The sequence below is a fragment of the Haliotis asinina genome, chromosome 11, assembly GCF_037392515.1.
Source record: "Haliotis asinina isolate JCU_RB_2024 chromosome 11, JCU_Hal_asi_v2, whole genome shotgun sequence".
Lineage (NCBI taxonomy): Eukaryota > Metazoa > Mollusca > Gastropoda > Lepetellida > Haliotidae > Haliotis > Haliotis asinina.
The window spans coordinates 18,421,012-18,441,295 of NC_090290.1; the positions used below are offsets into that span (position 1 = coordinate 18,421,012).

Below are 20,284 nucleotides of genomic sequence, written 5' to 3' on the forward strand. Positions count from 1 at the left end.
CAGGACAGAATAGATCCCCAGTACCCCATGCATGCCTCCCTGTGGGGTCCCAGGACAGAATAGATCCCCAGTACCCCATGCTTGTCTCACTGTGGGGTTCCAGGACAGAATAGGTCCCCAGCACTCCATGCTTGTCCCACTCTGGGGACTTCAGTTCTGAGAATGGCCTGTATATATATATATATTAAGGGTAAATGTCTCAAGTTTCAAAACAGTTGTCGGGTGCAAAGGGCTTGTAACGGGTCTTGAATGTACTAGGTGGGGGTATTTGTGAGAGAAGATAAAACCCTGTATATGGATCCAAGTTTGCTGAGGAGTCTTTGACAGTTTGATGATCACTATTCCACATGTGGCAGCAGCATTCCTGTCGAGAATGTGTGGCTTTCATGATGCATTTGATAGCATCGCAAACTCACAACTAACGGTCACCAAGAATAGAACTGACAGAGGATAATTTCTTTGATAAAAAAATCCCAGTGTCCTCACGATTTGATTTTGTTTCTCTCCTCGTATCTTTTACTTTGAGCATTGAAGCCTTCAGTTTGGCACATAATAGCATGGGCCATTTTGCATTGATTTCACACAGGAACTTCGAGCAACTTCTGAAAAAGAAGCATAGTTGTTCTGAATGTAGGAATTTTCACATTAGTATTGGTTGATTGGCAATTTTAGTCATGAAGTTGAATTCCAAGTATGGAAACTATCCCAGTTTGTGTCATGTTGGGTGTATTATGGTCTAGGGTAAGGCCTTGAGATAGCTAAGTGTGTGAGTATCATTTTACAGCATTTTCACCAGACACCAGAAATAGTCCTCACACTTTGCACCATGACAGCAATCGAACCCTTTAAAGTGGCTGCTAAAGTTGATTCTAGGGTGGGTAAAGTTTGACCTATCATAGACTTTCCCTTGGGAAGATTAAGCCTGAGGGGGAATGATTGACAAAGGCCAAAGATTCTATGAAGGGAAGGTTCAGCCAAGGGCAAAGTTTGGCCTGTTACACTGGATCTTTGTCATGACAACTGCACTTTTTAATCGGTAGACTACGCAGCCACCCTGGTTTTTGGATCAGCTACAAACTAATTACTATAAATTCCCAAAAGGTATTACCACTGCCCAACATAATCATTAAGTTATATGTGAACATATGCATGTGAAAAATATTCAAGATCAATGCTCCTACAACAACAGCTTGGTGCTGACTTTGACATCATATCCCTGTTGTGTAGATCAATGCTCATGTTGTTGATCAGCAGATTATCTGGTCCAGATTCCAACATTTACAGACCATCATCATATAGTTGGAATATTGCTGAGTGCAGCATTCAGTGGAAAATGCAGACATGCGCTGCATCTGTCCAGTCTAGCAGGTTGTCAACACTGGTGTAAAATCTCAGTTCTGTCAGTGGCCTGTCCATTTATCATCAGCTCTACGATCTGGCACATTGACTAAACCAGTTTCTTTATTCAGTCCCAATGAGTGCCCTTTTAGACAGCTTCAACTGTAAGCACTAACTCCTGATAGTGAAAAATTATCTAGAACCCTGAATACACAACAGTAGTTGATTCACGAGAATATGACATAGATTTTAAATGTTTTCAGAATAGAAACATTGGTTAAATTCCAACAGATTTCTATACAGGAGTTAATATTTCATGACAGTTAAAACCTTGCGTAAATATCAAAAGTCTTTCAATAAGGTTGTCATTTTTTGTATACCAGTCATATCCAGTTCCTTAACTTTGATCTTTTAAACCACTTGTGATGATTGCATTGCAAAGAAATGTATTTGATGTCACGCTTTTCTGAAATCCAGCACCTTATCGTTATGCACACTGATATAGAGATCTAGGTATCGAGCTTATCAAACTGATAACAGAATAATCACGTCCTACCACAGTTTGACGGGAGGTTATAGAGCCAGTTATGTGGAAAATACCCATAATTCATCATCAGTTTCCTGTTCATCGTGTCAATCTAATGTCCATTTTCATTGCTGATCGAATTGCAAGTCATTTAATCAAACGTCCATCTTTAAGTGTAGTGCATGAAAAGCTCATAATTCCTTCACCTGTACTCATCGTTCCCTACTCTTCAATTGTCTGTAAGCACTGATTGAAGGAAAGCTTGTACATTTCACTGACATCTTGTCAATTTTATTTTTATTAATTTGTCCAATCTCTCGGAAAATCTTGCACAAAATTCACCAGAAATGTGCTCTATCACTCCAAAGAAATGAAAGTGCAATATTGAAGCTGTTAAGACGCAATCGGTCTTTCGCAGCCAGGGAAATCCTGAACTGTGGTTGGATTTGAGACTGGTAGTGTCAAAATGGTCAGTGTGTTAGACTATGTGGCATCATCGAGTTAAGTTAATGAGACAACGATGATACCCAACGTGTCCTCAAAAGAATGGAAATTGGACTTTGCTGAGAAACTGTGACAGTGAGTGGGTGACTTTAGTTTTTTGCAACACTCCAGCAACAATTTTCCAGCAAAATGGCGGCGGTTTGTAAATTATTGTGTCTGGAACAGACAATCCAGAGATCAACAACATGAGCATTGGTCTGCGCAATGGGGAACTGATGACACGTGTCAGCAAACCTCACCACCCTATCCTGTTAGTCACCTCTTATGATAAGCATAGTTGCTTTTTATGGAAAGCATGGGTTGCTGAAGGTCTATTCTAACCAGGACCTTCATGGGTCAACTGTGACAGTGACGCAGCTGGATGTACTACTGTCCTTAAACTGGGTACAGAAGTGAATCAAAAGCATTTGTCATAGTCCACTCATTGCTGACTGAGAATAGTTTTCTGCCGTTTACAGCAATATTCCAGCAGTATCATGTCAGGGAGACAGGACCCTGACATCTTTTAGTTATTGACAGTGAGGCATCAGTGCATTCAGAAGACAGTTAGGTGTCATTGTGTTCAGAAGACGCCAAATAGCCTTGATTCGTGACCTATGAACAGAACCCTGACATCTTTTGGTTACTGACAGTGAGGCATCAGTGCGTTCAGAAGACAGTTAGGTGTCATTGTGTTCAGAAGACGCCAAATAGCCTTGATTTGTGACCTATGAACAGAACCCTGACATCTTTTGGTTATTGATAGTTTGGCATCAGTGCATCAGATGACACCAAATAACCTTGTTTCATGACCTGTGCAGAGGACCCTGCCGTCTTTTTGTATTGACAGTTAGGTGTCATTGTGTTCAGAAGATGCCAGATAGCCTTGATTTGTGACCGGTGAACAGGACCCTGACATCTTTTGGTTATTGACAGTGAGGCATCAGTGCATCAGATAACACCAAATAACCTTGTTTCATGACCCGTGAACAGGACACTGACACTTCTTGGTTATTGAAAGGCATCAGTGTGTCAGATGACACCAAATAACCTTGTTTCATGACCTGTGAACAAGACACTGACACTTCTTGGTTATTGAAAGGCATCAGTGTGTCAGATGACACCAAATAACCATGTTTCATGACCTGTGAACAAGACACTGACACTTCTTGGTTATTGACAGGCATCAGTGTGTCAGATGACACCAAATAACCTTGTTTCATGACCCGTGAACAGGACACTGACACTTCTTGGTTATTGACAGGCATCAGTGTGTCAGATGACACCAAATAACCTTGTTTCATGACCTGTGAACAAGACACTGACACTTCTTGGTTATTGAAAGGCATCAGTGTGTCAGATGACACCAAATAACCTTGTTTCATGACCTGTGAACAAGACACTGACACTTCTTGGTTATTGAAAGGCATCAGTGTGTCAGATGACACCAAATAACCTTGTTTCATGACCTATGAACAGGACCCTGACACTTCTTGGTTATTGACAGGCATCAATGTGTCAGATGACACCAAATAACCTTGTTTCATGACCTGTGAACAAGACACTGACACTTCTTGGTTATTGAAAGGCATCAGTGTGTCAGATGACACCAAATAACCTTGTTTCATGACCTATGAACAGGACCCTGACACTTCTTGGTTATTGACAGGCATCAATGTGTCAGATGACACCAAATAACCTTGTTTCATGACCTATGAACAGGACCCTGACGTCTTTTGGCTATTGGCAGTGAGGCATCAGTGGCTTAGAAGACACCAACTAAGGATCCACTGACTAAAATAATGTGAGCAGATGAACTGGGATTATTGTTCCTGAACGACACTTAGACATGTTCCCTATGTCATTTGATTGTGGGAAATGCTGCTGTTACCTGTTGGATTCTGATGCAAGACCCCAGCAGTCTCAAGCCTCTGGAAATTGGGGTCATTTGGGTTCATGATCATTTGAGTCCAAGATCATTTGTTTCACAACATCATTTGAGTCCAAAATCACGTGAGTCCAGGATCATTCAAGAGTCACAGGACCATTTTGGTCTGTGATCATATTAGTGCAGGATCATTTAAGTCCAACATCAAATATGTCAGAAGATAATATTTGTCACGTGATCATTTGAGTTGAAGACCATTCTTGTCACAAGATAATTTTAGTCTAAGATCATTTGTGTCACAAGATTGTTTATTGTCCAAGATTGATTGTTTGTATCAGAAGATAACTTGTATAGTGAGGTCATTTGTATCACAAATACATGAAAGTCCCAGATTTACTGTGTTGCAGGTATTGTGAGTGTGGGATCATTTAAGTCAGGTGATCATGCAAGTCCAAGGTGATGTGATTCACTTGATCATGCAAGTCCAAGATGATGTGATTCAAATGATCATGCAAGTCAAAGGTGATGTGATTCACATGATCATGCAAGTCCAAGGTGATGTGATTCACTTGATCATGTAAGTCAAAGGTGATGTGATTCACTTGATCATGTAAGTCCAAGGTGATGTGATTCACATGATCATGTAAGTCCAAGGTGATGTGATTCACATGATCATGCAAGTCCAAGGTGATGTGATTCACATGATCATGCAAGTCCAAGGTGATGTGATTCACTTGATCATGTAAGTCAAAGGTGATGTTATTCACATGATCTTGCAGGTCCAACATTAGGAGATTCATGTGATCATGCAAGTCCAAAGTCCATTGAGTCCCTCCACACTCATTTTAACACAAACATTAATGAGAACACAGAAAATAAAGTTACAAAACTTTTATACCTCAACCCGAGCCCTTAAACTAAAGGAGTATTACTTTTCCAATTCTTTTTGGAATTGAAAAGAATTGTGAGCATTGATTTCAATTCACTCAGGAAGTGGAAGTAAATTATTCACATATCCCACATTGCTTGCTGAGCCCGAAGTTCCGCCGCTAATTGTGGATGACGTAGCTGTCAAATAACCTGCAATACTTCATCAGAACTGTGGCTCAGAAAAAAATCACACAAACTCTTTTATAATGTAGTGGTGCGATGTGCAGTTGATGACTCGTGGGAAGAGTCAAAGATTTGTGTCTGGCCTGTTGTCGAGATCGCGTGATAAGTCAGCAATTAAATAAATCCTGCAGACAAATAATGATGCTTTCTGATGTATATTTGCTTTGGTTTGAATCTGTGGACAGTGAGCTGTATCAGCATGCTTTTGTTGTCAAAGAAGCAGTGATGAAGCAGTCACAGAAGAAATCATGCAGCTGTGATGGAGTGTAGGGTTTAACCGACTCAGCTACCATGATGCTAACCCACGCAAATGTTTTCAAAAAGGTCTTCACGATCTTCAGTGGTCAAGATCACTAGGCAGAATGACAATCTTTACATCTGGAAAGTAGTAGTAAAATACAAAATAAGACACAAATTGTTGACCCCCAATTTCTCTAAGGGCGGTTGGCTAGCCATGTGGTTAAAACATTTGCTCGTCATGCCAGTTGATTCCCCACATGGGTACAATGTGTGAAGCCCATTTCTGGTGTCCCCTGCCATGATATTGCTGGAATATTACTCCCAAACATAAATGCTGTTTGTTGTTGTTTAGCACTGCATATGGCTATATTCTAGCTATATGGCAATGGTCTGTAAATAATCGAATCAAGACCAGGAAATCCAAAGATCCACATCATGAACGTTAATTTACAAGGACATGGTGCCGATGTGGTGAATTGAATGTTTGCCCAGAAAGTGGACACTTGATTGTTTGTAAGCAAAAGACCACAGTTACCATTAATACAAAGCTCTATGACGCCATGTACAGAACTGTTTCAGGCCCTTATGAGTTTCTTTCTGCTCAGGAATTTAATTTGCATCCAAAGAACATATATGAAATTCATTGATGGCAGATTCACATTTGTAGAAAACTGAGAGCTTGTTAATAGCTAACAAGGTTTCGCAGTGCATGACTAATTGAGTTCCAGAACACAAACAAATCTAAATGACTGTTAAGGTCCAAGGGTCGTTTCATAGATGGTCTGTTCAAATCTCAGAGAACAAATGATGATCTTTCATTACTTATTGAGTTCCACAGCACAAAAGACCCAAGAGCAGATCATTTTTATAGATGGTCAGTTCAGATCTCAATGTACCAGTGAGCATTTTTCATTAATGTCTTTATAGATCTCTTCAGTTACCAAGAGCTCCAAGAGCAGATACTTTTCATACACAGGTGAATTATCAGAGTGCCAATGAAAACTTTTCATGAATTCTGATGGTAGATCTCTTCAATGACTAAGAGCACCAAAGGCAGATTATTTCATACATAGTTCATTTCACAGAGTTGAGAGTTGAAGATCTTTCCTGCCTTTGTGGTCTCAAGAACAGAAACAAAACTTTTTAATGGCCATTGAGGCCCTGCAGCAAGTTCTTTTTGTAGATGGTAATTTCAGAGTCAAATGAAGATCGTTTAAAGCGGTATTGAGTTCTGCAGTACAAACAGTTGCTGTTGAGATACTTTCACAGATGGTCAGTTAAAATCTCTGAGCGCAAAATGAACATCTTTCATGGCCTTTTGAGTACCGGAGCAAAAACAAAGTTAAAGCATTAAAACTGCCAATACAGCCCAAGGGTAATAGCTACTCATGGATGGTCAGTTGAAATAACATCACAAATGAAACTCTTGAATGGCTCCAAACTTGTTGAAAGCCATTCTTGTCTCAGAACACAACTGAAATTCAACAAAACATTCATATCTCTCCAACAGTATAAGCCAAATCTAAACCTCATATTGTTCCAGATATTGTTAGTGAGTGACTGAGCGAGTTTAGTTTTACGCCACTCTCGGCACTATCAGATATTGTCTGCATTGTAATATTGTACAACCCCAGTGAGATTCTGGATAAAAATATATGTGAGTGAGTGAGTTAGGTTACGCCACACTCAGCAATATTCCAGATATATAGCTGGCTTTGTTTGACTGGGGCGATGGGGTAGCCCATATGTTAAACCGTTCATCATCCACTGAAGAACCAGGTTTGATTCCCCTCATGGGTACAATGTATGAAGTCAGTTTCTGGTATCCCACCCTGTGTTGATGCTGGAATATTGCTAAAAGTGGTATAAAACTAAACTCACTCATTGTAATACCAAAGCAAACGATTCAGGAAGCAAGCCCAAATTTTTCGATAGTTTTAGGTTCTGAATCTAACCCTCAACTAGGGTTCCTTTTACTTCTTGTAAAACCCAAATCACTCACTCCTGAATGGTAATTACAAACAAACAAACAATACTTTACCACTTGTGTTCCCTCCAAACTCACTACTAACAATGATGATCCCAAGCAAAAGCTTACCACAATAGTTAGCTGGTTTACTATGAAATGTTGACCCTATCTGTTTACATTAAGTAGACAGGGGGATTCTTCTCACAGACAAGTTAGTAATAATGATAACACTCAACAACAATGGCTTGAGACAGTGGGAGGGCTTGTTCAAACTGCAAGACATGTCATTATCATGAACAGTATAACAGTTTGCCTTCAAATTGTATTTCCAACTCCCTAGGGATCACTCATAACCTTTCTGCCTATACTGTACATTGTATTCAATGGCTGTTTTACATAATGTTGCGCTTTAGTGTAGATCAGAATAAACAAACTTAGCTTCACTGCACCTCACAGTGAAAATAGTTGCTGGACAATGTCTCAATTATTTTTTATGAAATTTACAAATTAATATGTTATTACTTTTCATTTTTGACCCATGTCTCCATTGGACATTCTTAATTCTGAATAGGAATTTTTCAACAATTTATTGTAAACTACTCTACTGGGGATTTCAGATTTCAAAGGGTTCTAAGCACCCCCAGTGCTGTAGCACAATGGTTTAAGTGTTTGTTTGTCATGCCAAAGGCCAAGGTTTTATTCTCCACATGGGTACAATGTTTAAAGCCCACATCTGGGGTTCCTTCGCCTCGCCTGGCCGAGCCGAGCCGAGCCCCTACACTACCACCTTTCCTCACCACCTCACACTGTACCACCTTACACCATACCAACGAATCTCACCACTTCACACCATGCCACCTGACCTCACCCTCTCACCTTAAATTACCACCTCACACAATCTCAACCTCACCATACCACACTACAGTAATAAAAATGAATAAAATTTGTCTCTTTATGTCAAAGAAAATGATCAATTAGTCTAGTGACCTTCTAAAGTTGATATAATCTCTACTAAGTAGGCAACCTCTGTTTGTTCACCTCATTAGAGATAATTTAATTTGATTTGACCAGAAAATACAAAGAGTTATATATGTTTTTATATACTTTCCTATCGTATCTAATCTAGAGACAGAAATGATTGTGATGGATCACAACTTTGGCTGGATGATTTCCAGATTACTTTTAAGTAAAAGATGTTAAAGGTTGATGATGTCCCTGGATCTACAAGTGACACTAATGGCTGATGGAACACCCCTGACAACAGAAGACCTACCAGATCCTGGCTGACTGTTCCTGAACGTAGGGAATGGTTCTCTGACTGCTCAGGAACTGATTGGCATAGGGAATGGTTCTCAGATAAAAGATAATAGTCTCTTTTGAGATTCCAGGGCAGGATAAGTCTGTACTCAACTCTTGTTTATCTCCCTTGATGATTCTGGAGCAGTGGTGGTTGTTTCAGTCTCTTACTCTTACTCTTACTTGTTCCTTCAAAGAGACTCTTCACCTCGACCTAACACACCCTTCCAAATATATTTCTGCTTCCTCACACCCATTACTGTTTCTTACTAGATCCCAGACAACTTCTGTCCAGCTCATATCCTTGCCCCTTTGACCCATGAAGGTCCAGGGTAGAATAGGCCTTCAGCAACCCATGCTTGCCATAAAAGGCAACTATGCTTGCCATAAAAGGCGACAATCGTGTGTTCTCAGTTGCTGACTTTATTGTCAAGTCATCAGTTCCCAGTTGTGCAGATCGATGCTCATGTTGTTGATCACTGGACCGTCTGGTCCTAACTCGATTAAAAACAAACCACCACCATTTAACTGGAATATTGCCGAGTGCAGCCTAAAAGTAAACTCACTCACTCACACCTCTCCTTTTATGAGACTGTTCTCACTGCGCACACATACCCCAGCTCACCAAACCACCTGTATGCATGCACACACACACACACACACACACACACACACACACACACACACACACACACACACACACACACACACACACACACACACACACACACACACACAACACAACACAACACAACACAACACAACACAAAAAACACACAACACACACACAACACACACACAAAACACACACACACACACACACACACATTTCAACTCCAGCTCTTTCATCTCTTCTTCTCTCATGTTCCACTATTTCATGATCTCAGTATGTATAAAACAGCCTGACATAAGACTGTGAATGTGAGAAGCAACATCACCTCCACACTGCCTATGTCACTCCTACTTCAGGGTCTGTGATGCAGATGATTAGCCAGTAGATACCACTGGGAATCAACATTTGGCTTCTCCTGATGTATCAACTAGTCAATGTCATGTGACACAAATGACTGTAAATGTTTCATTGCCCCTCTAGAGGATCAGCATGTCACGTCTGTTTGAAAAGCACCAAGACACATATGGCTTCTAAGTTGTCATATCCATTTTTGTGTACAGATGTGTTTCGAATTGTTTGAATTTTAAAAGACTTCAACACTCTTTGCAATTACAATCATGCTGGCTGAAAAATACTTTCTATTCATTTTTGTTATTTGCTTTGGAATTTGTGTGTCTTCTTGATGTTGTTTGAAGTATTTGGGTGTTACATCAGTATTCTTACTGAGGGAGACACGTATTGGCATTTGTAACAGCTGACATCACATAGTTTTTTCTGTCTTTTCTGATAAAGGGCATGGTTGACCCGGTTGTGGAAGGTGCTCGCATTTTTCAATCAGTTTTTTTCCTTTTGGCTGAACCTAAGATCAAAGGTTTGAATCTTATTTTGTTCTGATTATGAATCATGTTTTGTCAGTTTGACCGAAAACTTTGGAGTGAGTGAGTGAGTTTGGTTTTATGCCACTTTTAGCAATATTCCAACAATATCACAGAGGGGGACACCAGAAATGGGCTACACACATTGTACCCATGTGGGGAATCAAACCTGGGTCTTAAACGTAATGAGCGAATGCTTTAACCACTAGGCTAGCCCACCACTCCTTCGAATGTCTGAGACTCCAGCCACCCCAGCATGACTATGGTCTCTCCACACATAAAACTGACAATTTGATATAACTTGTTGGTCATAACATCAATCACTTGTCTTTTTCCCTTTCCCTATTCTGCTGGAATATTGCAGAGTTTTGTCTCAAATAACAGAAATACACATTTTCATATGCATCCCATGATATCAGTGGGTCCATTTTCCATTACTTGTTATGCATGCACAATGTCAGCCAGTTCTTGCAGTAGAATTCCCACACAGCAGGTTCTTTATGTGTGTATGTTGGTGGTAACAAATCTTCTAAGAATGTTGTCATTTGTATTGTTTAGTGGTAATTGAATATCTTATTCGTGAGTGAGTGAGGTTATTCCAGCAATATCACAGCGGGAAACACCAGAAATGGACTTCAGACATTGTACCCATGTGGGGAATCGAACCAGGGTATTCAGTGTACTGACCACTGTGCAACCCTACACCCCTGAGAAAGAGTGAGAAAATGAGAGAGAAAGAGAGAGAGAGAGAAAGAGAGTATGTCTTTGCTAGTAGTATTCCACAAATGTCGCTGCTGGGACACCATTGATGGGATTCACACATTGTGCCCATGTGGGGACTCGACCCCATGTCTTGGGCATGATGAGCCATTATGCTTTAACTGCTAGGCAAGGCTTCACCACTGCCCCTGATAATCCAGCATCAAGACTTCATGGTTTCTTTACACATTGAAACAAACAAACTGTTTCAGTATTTAAGAAAGGTTGATCCTGTCATCTTTTTTATATTTGTTCTGCCAAGTTAAGTTGTCTATGAGAGTTCTTTGTGATACTTTATATTTTGACTCCTCTAAAAAACAACCTGTTTTGTGAGATTGAACTATTTCAAAACAATCTTTCCCATTTTTTGTTTAAATGTCAAACTTCCATTGTAGACACAATGTAGAATGCACTTTTTCAGAGTAAAAATGTGTGAAGATTTCGCGAGTCTTGACTGAGGTACACTTGAGACCACTTGATGGAACTTCCTCGAGTCAACTTCAGACCTTTTTCTCAAAGACACAGACAGCCATTCCATCTAACCACCATCTTGATGCACAGACCAACAAACAAAAAAACACATACTGAGCAAATTTCTGAAACTACAAAGCATGTGAGAGGTCTTGGAGGTGGCTGCAAAGTTAAAATCAAACATCTTTCAATATTTGATAGTTTGAAATCGACTGCGTCTGCACCCTGCCAGCTACAATATTCCTTAGCCACATATACGTTGCCTTCAAGTGCACCTTACCTACTTAACAGCATCTTTGTTTGAGCATTACTTAAGTTCTGTTTTCGAAGTCATTGATGGCCAAGTTTAGACCCAATCGGCAGAACCCAACAGCAAACATGGTACATTGTTTCCGACACTCAAGGCAGACAGAGCACAAACAGCGACAATTTTTCGCCAGCTTTCTACAAATATTCAAGTGGGTTCGTATGCATGGAGTACTTGGCTAAAGTCTGACAGGAAGTTTGAAGATGATGAATTTTGCAAAGTCGATGGATAGTGGTGAGCTGTTTATTATCTGTCAATTCAGTGATATCATGGTAATTAATTCTGCCAAATATTTGAGAAGTATGCAAATATTTGTTCAGATTTGATGAAAGGCAATTTTTGTCTGAGAAGGAATATGGTGCTGGAAAGAGTTTTGATCATAGAGATTAGCATGCATCCTCTTCACCAGGGATAATGCAGTAGGGTAAGTTTTCTTTTCTTTTCATCACAACATTGACAGTGGTGTAGCCTGATGTTTTAATTATACATCTGTATAGGTATGTATATACATCGTGCCCTGGTTATAGTCTGCAGTGTGTATATACATCGTGCCCTGGTTATAGTCTGCAGTATGTATATACATCGTGCCCTGGTTATAGTCTGCAGTATGTATATACATTGTGTCCTGATTGTAGTCTGCAGTATGTATATACATCGTGCCCTGGTTATAGTCTGCAGTATGTATATACATTGTGTCCTGGTTATAGTCTGCAGTATGTATATACATTGTGTCCTGATTGTAGTCTGCCATTTGTTGCCTTGAAAATAGCTTTGCATGGTTGTATGGAATTTTTTGTGGAATGGGGTGTTCACTCATGACTTGTAGAATCATATAAAAGCGAATCCCAAGAAGTCCTGTGTGCATCATTTTTGTATGTCTGTATGGGAATTCTATTCTTGGGTCCTATATGCACCAGTCTTGTATGTCCCTATTGGATTCTGACTGTGTGGTTGTATATGCAACATTTTTTGTATGTTGTTATTGGATGTAGCCAATGGAGTCCTTTGTGTTCAAGTTTAGTATGTCCTTAATGGATTTATCCCATGGGAGTCCCGTATGCACCAGTCTTGTATGTCCTTATGGGATTGATCCATGTGGAGTCCTGTATGCACCAGTTTTGTATGTCATCATTGGATTTATCCCATAGAGTCATGTATGCACTTGGTTTGTATGCCTTTATGGGATCTATCCCACGGGGTTCTGTATGCACCAGTTTTGTAAGTCATTATGGCATTTATCCCATGGGGTCCTCTATTGCAAAACAGTCTCATATGTACCAAGTTTGTATGTCCTTATGGGGTTTCACCCAAGGGGTCTGGTTTGCACCATTTTTGTATGTCTTTGGTCCATATGTTCTCCCATTGGGCCCTTTATGCACCACACTTGCATGTCCGTAATGGATTCCTTTTTTGGTCCTATATGCCCATTTCTGGATGTTCTCTCAGGACGTCTCGTGTATACACGCCCACAACTACATGTACTATATTATATTTGAACACTACACACAAAACCACTTCAACCTTGAGGTAGCAAAATTGAAACTTCCCACAGTAAATAGAAAACTACCATTAACCGAGGTTAGAACATGGAGATGATCTTCAGGACTCACAGTATCTACCCATTACCCTGACAGACAGCCCTGCAAACTGACAGTGGTAATTGTTTCAAAAACATAGCTGAGCTTCATGCACATGTCATGACAAGGGCCCAAATAGAAGCCCTTATCATTAAACTGAAAGATATTGAATGATGGGGTCATGAAGCAGGTTACAGCTCTCGTAAAATCAATAGCTCCTGGCATACAGTGCAAGACAGTTACATCATTTCCCCCTCCATGCCAGATCTCTGTCTCCTCAGGGGGCATAAACGACGTCACCCTGTGACCACTGCAGTTCATGTTCTTAGTTTGGGAAGGGAAATTGTTGAAATAAAGATGCATGAGTTTGGAAGACAGAAGAACAGTTTGACATTTAAATTTAGTTCCTCATGTTGTATTTCACGCCCTGTGTGTTTACGATTTTGATGATTGAGTTGGATAATGTAAAAGTTTAGTCTTAAAAGGTGTGACTTTGTTGTGACAACTCGGAATCATTAACATGTGAGTGGTTGCTTCTGGTTTACGCTGACTAAGCTTTCAGTCCCTTGATGAAAAAACACCCCGAAACTTTGATTTCCTCATCACTGAAAAATGTTGATGAAACTTTAAGGTTTCCCTTATTGAAGACCTGTTGTGTACCTGCAAGATTTCCATCAGTTAACACTTTTTGTGTCTGTAGATTTCCATCAATGAGAACCTGTGGTAAAGATGAAAGATTTCCCTCATTGAAGACCTGTTGTGTGCCTGTAAGATTTCCATCACTTAACACTAAGTCTTGTTGTGTCTGTAGATTTCCATCAACGAAGACTTTTGTATCTGTAAGATTTCCGTCATTGAAGACCTGTGGTAAAGCTGTACAATTTCCCTCAGAGAAGGCCTGTGGTGTAGCTGTAAGATTTCCATCAATGAAAACCTGTGGTAAAGCTGTACAATTTCCCTCAGAGAAGGCCTGTGGTGTAGCTGTAAGATTTCCATCAATGAAAACCTGTGGTAAAGCTGAAAGGTTTCCATCTGTTGTGTAGCTGATTTCATCTCTATCTTCACTAGAGTCCTCTCTGTAGTCCCCCTCAAATTACCCAGAAGTTTTCCAGTTCAGAACTATGATCTCTGATTTAAGTTTAACATCATTATCCTTCCTCGTGCAGGTAATCACTACAGCTGTGAGATGCTATTTACTTACTTGAATGTGTGATTGAGAATAATCATTTGTCAGAAAAATCTGCCTGAACTCAACCTAATTTCAGGGTTCATTTGGCTGAAGGTATTCATGTTTCAAAGATCTCAATGCCAATAAAGCCTTAAGGGCTGTACATATGATCATAGGGCTGAAAACTAAAAGGCCTTTGATTTATTCAGTGAAGATTCACAGTATGGAAGTCCTTTCCTTTCAGCAGAGGCACCATCATGAATAAACTTGGAATTGTGTCTTAGCCTTCTGGGAAGAGTGTCTGCTTATCATTCTTAAGACCTGGGTTTGATTTTTCACATTGGTACAATAGGTGGTGTCTTGATATTTGCAGAATAATATTAGCATAAAAAAGCATACTCACTTGCTCTGTATTTGGTTATATGATTTTCTGATATTGTTTGTAAATGAAAATATGAATTTCAGAGAATTATTTTCAGTTCTATACTGAACTTCTTGAAGGGGTTTTTTGACTGACTTCAAGATTTGGATATTATTGTTCTGGTTTTATTCTACATTTTCAAATTTTAAATCGACGGAACCATCAAGCATGTGATGACAGTTGTTTTGGGGGTTTATTAACTATGCTAAACAATGATGTCCTTTTTTTTCATAAGTAATAAGTAATTTATTTGTAGAATTATATCAGGGATGGGTATTAAAGATTATATATCAATAGGCATCAAGGGGTTGGGCATCAATAGGCATCAAGGGGTTGGGCATGAAAGATTGGGCATCAAAGTTAGGCATCAGAGTAGGACATCGATGGGGAGGAGGTTGGGGGACATTAAGTAGATAAGAAACTTTCCACAACACTGTATGACAAAGCAGATGACTTCAACTTTCGAAATGTCAATCTTGGCAGTATGTCAAGCAAGAATGAAATTTTTTATGGATATCAACTTCTTTATTATGAGAACACAATGTTTCAGAGTTAATGCTTACTCCTTCATCCGGTGAATGAGAATGGGGTACAGAGCTGTATTTATATGTACAGGTAAACAGTAACAAAGTAACAAGTGGAAAGAGTTAACGAAAGCTGGAGCCAGTATAAACAAGCACTGACAGGAAGCCGACAGTTATGATGACAATGATGGAAGCCAATGGTAAGATTATGTTTACATAACACAGATGGGGATTAAGGACGATGTACATGATTGGAGATTAAGGATGGAAGCCAATGGTGATGACATACACATGATTGGATGAGGATTAAGGTTGATGTACATGATAGGGATGATGATAGAGGATGTACAGGGGTGGATCCATCCATCGAATTGAAGAACCCTGGACAATCAATTCGATGGGAGGACACTAGGATACTGTCTACCAACAACAACTGGTGCCAAAGGAAACTATAAGAGGCCATCGAGATCCGAAGACAGAAACCAGCAATCAACTGTGATGAAGGAGCGTACCTACCAAGTGCCAGGGACGTGTTGATAAATTAATCTCTTCTATCTGTGTACATTCCATATATGCAATTCATTAGTGTTTACACAATCCACCCGTGTACATCCTTTATCATCATCCCTATCATGTACATCATCCTTAATCCTCATCCAGTCATGTGTATGTCATCACCATTGGCTTCCATCCTTAATCTCCAATCATGTACATCATCCTCAATCCCCATCTGTGTTGTGTAAACATAATCTTACCATTGGCTTCCATCATTGTTATCATAACTGTCGGCTTCCTGTCAGTGCTTGTTTATACTGGCTCCAGCTTTCGTTAACTCTTTCCACTTGTTACTTTGTTATTGTTTACTTGTACATATAAATATAGCTCTGTACCCCATTCTCATTCACCTGATGAAGGAGTAAGCATTAACTCCGAAACGTTATGTTCTCATGATAAAGAAGTTGATATCCATAAAAATCTTCATTCTTATGTATTTCACTTCTAAATGCCCTTCAAAGATATGTCAAACAAGGTTGATGATCAACTCCAGCCTTTGGTGCTTACTGTTCACAACTTTTGATGTAAGATCACATTTGCACTTTATGCAATGATTTCAAAGAGTGTTGTTCAGCTCTCAAAAGTTGTTTGATCAGGACTACAACATTCAAGGCCTCAGTAAAGCTTTCAGGAAGTTTAATGAAAGACATGTAGATGGCTTTTCGAAATTTGATGGATCATTGATGACTATGTTCTGTGTCTGTCCATCTGTGCATGTTATTCTTCTCCAGAGCAGAACTTCAAAACCATTCAGTGTGTTTTCACAAATCTGGGTACACAGATAGATCTGGAAAAATATTGATGCATTAAAGTAGTTAGGTATTCCTGAAAAAAATATTGTTTGGCTTTAACTGAATTTAGTGGTGGCACTTCTTTCTGAAGCAGAACTCAATGCTATCCTTCCACTTTGCTATGCACATACCAAAACATTTGAGTGAGTGAGTTTAGGTTTACGCCAAACTCAGCAATATTCCAGCTCAATGACAGCGGTCTGTAAATAATGGAGTCTGGACGAGACAATCCAGTGGTCAACAGCATGAGCATTGATGTGAGCACTTGGGAATCAATGACATGTAAATCAAGGCAGCGGGCCTGACCACTGAATCCAGTTAGTCGCCTCTTACAACAAGCATAGTCACCTTTTGTGGCAAACATGGGTTGTTGAAGGCCTATTCTACCCTGGGCCTTCATGGGTCCCAAAACATTTGACATAATCATAGCAGGTCAACATATTCATGAAGAGTATTTTGCTGGGGGATACTGATGACGTTGTCTTCTTGTTTCAGTTCCTTTGCATTTGTTAATACACCACGACTGCTCCACCTGTTGGTGTGATTTATGTGATTAATGTGATTTGCTGTGAAGCGTTGCCTCCCATGGCATGCCAGGAACCTATGATCCTTTGTTAAAATCTCGATTTACCCTTTTCAGCCTTTTTTGTGATTGTGTGTGGTCCTGTGCATAGAACTCAGGTCACCAATCTGAGTCCTTGGATGGCGCGTTTTGCAGCTTGATTCCTGAAAGTTTCTAATACTTCATTTCGGCAACACAATGAAGCACATGTGATACATGTGGTCTCACCTTAGGCAAGTGAATTTGTTCAAACTTGCCTCTGTTCACTCAGCAGAAAATGGGTACCCAGTGGGATAAATTATGTGACTATAACCTTTTAGCATCTAACAGGTAGCTTGGGTTATGCGGGGTAATAATGTCCTGTAGTATTCATTGTAACCTATATGAACATACATGATGTGGAGTTTGGCACAATATTAATGGATCCATTATTATCAATTTTAAGCACAAAACCCTTTCTTGTGGGTTTCACTAAGATTGGTACGTTTATTCCAGCCTTTCATCCCATATTTAGCTTACAAGCTGCAATATTACTCTAACATGACTCAGAGAAGCATCAAGCTCTTCCACTCCGTATCTGTGTTAAAACCTGAGTAGAGTATAAACCACATAATTACTGTGAATAGTAAACGAATGACTTCATTAGTGCTAAATAATAATCAGCTTTACCTCATTAGATAAAGAGTCACTGTCATATGGCTGAACAAAAGACACAGTGTTTTGAATTTTGTAAATGATAATCAATACTTCACAGGGTCATTAGTCGGACTTCTTCAGCCAAACGAACATTGCGGAAAATCTCAGCATGATGCTGCGTATTGTACACGCTCTAATCCACCCATCTCCGATGGTTGATGAAGCCATTGAAATTATACCAAATCAGGCATTTGTACTGATACCTCGGAGAGGATTTGCCTTTATTTGATTTCCATCCTGAAAGTAATTATTCCATTCCAATTTCTCCTTGTAATGAGCCTCATTTGGGTGGTAATGTCCTACTGTGCCACTCATCGTGAATCTGTTATATATTTTCGTGTTGGGGGATTATGGTTTTTAATAAATGTTGATCTGTATACCAAGGTCGACTGTACATTTGTTAGGTGTGTGAATTGTGAGGCTTCTATTTGTTAGGAGAATTTATCTTAGAATGTGATATGTATTAGTATGAGCCAAAAGTCAAACTGTATGACTGACTGTTCCAAATGTGGTTCCATGAGACCATGTGTGACTACAATCAAACAGTTTGACTGTCAGTTTCAGCTCTTGTGTGTATAGATAGTCTGACAGTTTGACTGTCAGTACCAGATCTTGTTCTGAGTACAGATAGTCTGGCAGTTTGACTGTCAGTATCAGATCTTGTTCTCTGTTCACATAGTCAAACAGTTTGTCAGTATCAGATCTTGTCCTATGTACAGATAGTCAGACAGTTTGACTGTCAGTATCAGATCTTGTTCTGAGTACAGATAGTCTGGCAGTTTGACTGTCAGTATCAGATCTTGTTCTCTGTTCACATAGTCAAGCAGTTCTACTGTCAGTATCAGGCCTTGTTTAGTGTACAGATAGTCAGACAGTTTGACTGTCAGTATCAGATCTTGTTCTATGTACAAAGAGTCAGACAGTTTGACTGTCAGTGACAGATTTGTTCTATGAACAGATAGTGAGACAGTTTGACTGTTTGTACCAGGTCTTGTTCTCTGTTCAGATAGTCAGACAGTTTGACTGTTAATGACAGATCTTGTTCTATGTACCGATAGTCAGACAGTTTGACTGTCAGTATCATGCCTTGCCCCATGTCACCACAACTTGAGTATAATCCCGATTGTTTGAGGGTGTTAAATAATGTAGAAAGTTATTGATCTCATTGTGTCCTCAGAGTCTGTAATCAACTCCTCGCTGGGGGGTCTGTTACTTAAAACAGGATTTTGGTTTTCCTTTCAACAATTTCACCATACAGGCTTAGACTTTAATGAGTTGTCACACAGAGTGCCTTGTGTCTTCTGTTTACAAGAATCTACTTTTAGCCATCAAGAGGTTGATCGTTAGATTCTGTAATCATGAAAATATTGGGATTCAGTAAGAAGTATGGAGAACTGTGATGGATTGGAAGGGGCAATTAGAGCAACTTTGTCAATATTTGAATCTGGTAATTGAGGTTAAGTGGGGTTGAGTACTCAGGGGTTACCATAAGGGACAGAGGTTGCCAGTGCCAGAAGACCAGGATGCAGAGTTCCAGCAGCAGCCGTAGTTATTATTCTGCAGCTACAGCAGTGTCCCCGAACATTGAACCAACACACGATCCATAAAATACCTTGTAAATGTAACTTATTAACCAAATATTCCCAGCATTTCAGTTTGTCTTATTCTGTCTCACAGTCCCGAACCTTGTTATTTTCCCTAGTGCCTTGCCTTCTGTGCAGTGTCAAAGCCAAGCAAGATTTTCTCCTCCTTGGATTTGCTCCTTTTCAATTTAAATGGGTTTGTTTGTTATTATCTAATTATATATATTCAGAGACTAACCATTAGTCTTAGTTTTTGTCGCCAGTGTGGACTCAATAAACCTGAAATCTTAGAAATGCTGGTTTCGTATAATCCTGAATTTGCAAACCAGCAGATGCACTCACTGAGTGAGTCACATGATAGCTCACAGATGCATATTGCTTCTTGTACCTATCTGGGTTAGAATTGGACTTCAGTAACCCATGCTTATCATTCAACAATTATCCCTCGATTAAAAGTTTATTGAGAAACATGCTTCCATTCCCAGAATAAGTAGGTCAACTAAAAGAGCCAAATACGTGTACTGTACGT

At 39.7% G+C, this 20,284-nt stretch overlaps 1 protein-coding gene across 2 annotated transcripts in view; it reads left to right on the forward strand.

The window, feature by feature from the left end:
- The window catches only part of LOC137255974 (polypeptide N-acetylgalactosaminyltransferase 5-like), a 320,337-nt gene that overhangs the window by 80,359 nt on the left and 219,694 nt on the right, over positions 1-20,284 (forward strand). The window lies entirely within an intron of this gene.